The following is a 1,834-nucleotide window of genomic DNA, read 5'->3' on the forward strand; positions in this document are numbered from 1 at the left end:
GGGGTCATATGATTGTTGGGTTTTTCTCTGTATCTATGAAGCGCCTTGAGGCGACTTATGTTGTGATTTGGCGCTATATAAATAAAATTGAATTGAAATGAAATGCTTATATGCTGATTATATTGGTTTATATAAGAGAGGCCCAGACTCCAGAGCAAGTATATAAATACCTAGGCTTCCGTTTGTATTTCAAACCTGAGGTTGTGTGTTTTGTGTTCAGGTCTCCATATCCTGGGTATGTAAAATAAAGATAATTTTTTTAAAGTAAAAAGAACACTTTTGAGTTGTGTCTTTCTTGGCCCTAAAGAATCCAAAAGAACAGGATTTAATACTATAAACAATTAAAGGTGGTGGGGATTGGCCAGATGCTGGCCGATGTGTAAAAATAACTCTTGGTGGTGGCTGTGGCGGAGCTTTCACAGAAGCTTGCAGGTGGATGAGGGAAAGGGGAGGCAGGAGGAGGAGAGACCCGAGGCGGTTGCTGTCAGATGAACTGAACTTCAAGTAAGAAGTTATGACCTGCAGTCTATCTGGGTCAGATATAAACTAAGTTTAGGTGTAGTTTACTTTCGTTGTGCTGAATTTTTAACGTCAGTTACAACAACACGTACTGCGTACTAGATAGCATGACGGAGTTTTTATACAGCCAACGGCTGGGTGGGTGCTATGATGTTACTGATAGTGAACTTTATTTCATTCATAAGGTTAGTTATTAGAGTTACCATCCGGTAAAAAAGCTGGAGACACAAAGCTGGAGTTATTCTGCATCTTTACGCTGCAGCTGTTTCTTCTTCTCTCATTCTCTCCCCCTCCCTCTCCTGTTGCTACTTCCCCAAAGCTGAGGGTACTTGTTTGTCGCCCACTTTGCGCCAGAAACAGGAAACCAGCAGAGGTTGCATTAAACAACAGCAGCATATTTAAGCTTGATCAGCTGTTGTTAGAATTTATTTAATATTACTTTCTAGTATCAGCTGATTTTTGCTGGAGCCACAGCTGTAAGCTGATGGCCATGATATAGGTTTGGATATGTGGTGTGAGTGAAACATGAAGATGAAACAGGTTTACCTTTTAGGTGACATGAATGAGTTGAAGGCAAGTTATGAACTGTTTCTGAGAGACAAATAACACCAGGATCCTTTTCTAAGTAGCTGACAGCTGGTAACTGTGCAGGGGCGGGTCTAGCAAAGTTTTGCCAGGGGGCCAGGTAGGGCATTAACAGGGAAAAGGGGGGCACAAAGAAATACTTTTCTACTCGCAAGATGCGAGTAGGGGAAGCTGTGGTGGAGAAGCACACTTGTGGAGGACAATTAGAAGAAGCCGGCTGAGGAGAAGCAGTGGAAGTGGGTGTGGCCACGGAGTCAGAGATGATATAGAATCCTCTCCACACCTCACGGATGCTGCTGTATTGTAGATTCCATTCAATGTTTTTTTGTATTCCACTTTTGCTATTTTTAATCTCTTCACCAGCTGATGTTGCACCTGTTTGAACCAATCTTTGTCACCATCTCTAAAAGTGACCTTTTCTGGTTGAGGATTTGTCTATATGTTACTTGTGTTCCACGGTTTGTTGTTGTGGAAACAGCATACACTCTTTGTTGGTACAATTGTGTCTCCACAGAAGTTGATGTACTCTGTTCTACAAAGTGGCGGCAAGGTAGTAACATTGTCAGCTTTGCTGACATTGGCATACTGCAGATTAAGGGTTTTATTTTCTCGTGTAGGACAGTCAACAAATGATGTGTATCCAATCAGGTGGAATGAGAGGGAAACATGGTTGAAGTCTGTGATATTATGTTTAGTCTGTATTCTTGCAACAGTTTCAGGGTGGACTTTG

The sequence above is a fragment of the Pundamilia nyererei genome, unplaced genomic scaffold (assembly GCF_000239375.1).
Source record: "Pundamilia nyererei isolate P.nyererei 1_Seehausen unplaced genomic scaffold, PunNye1.0 scaffold00224, whole genome shotgun sequence".
In the NCBI taxonomy this organism is placed as follows: domain Eukaryota; kingdom Metazoa; phylum Chordata; class Actinopteri; order Cichliformes; family Cichlidae; genus Pundamilia; species Pundamilia nyererei.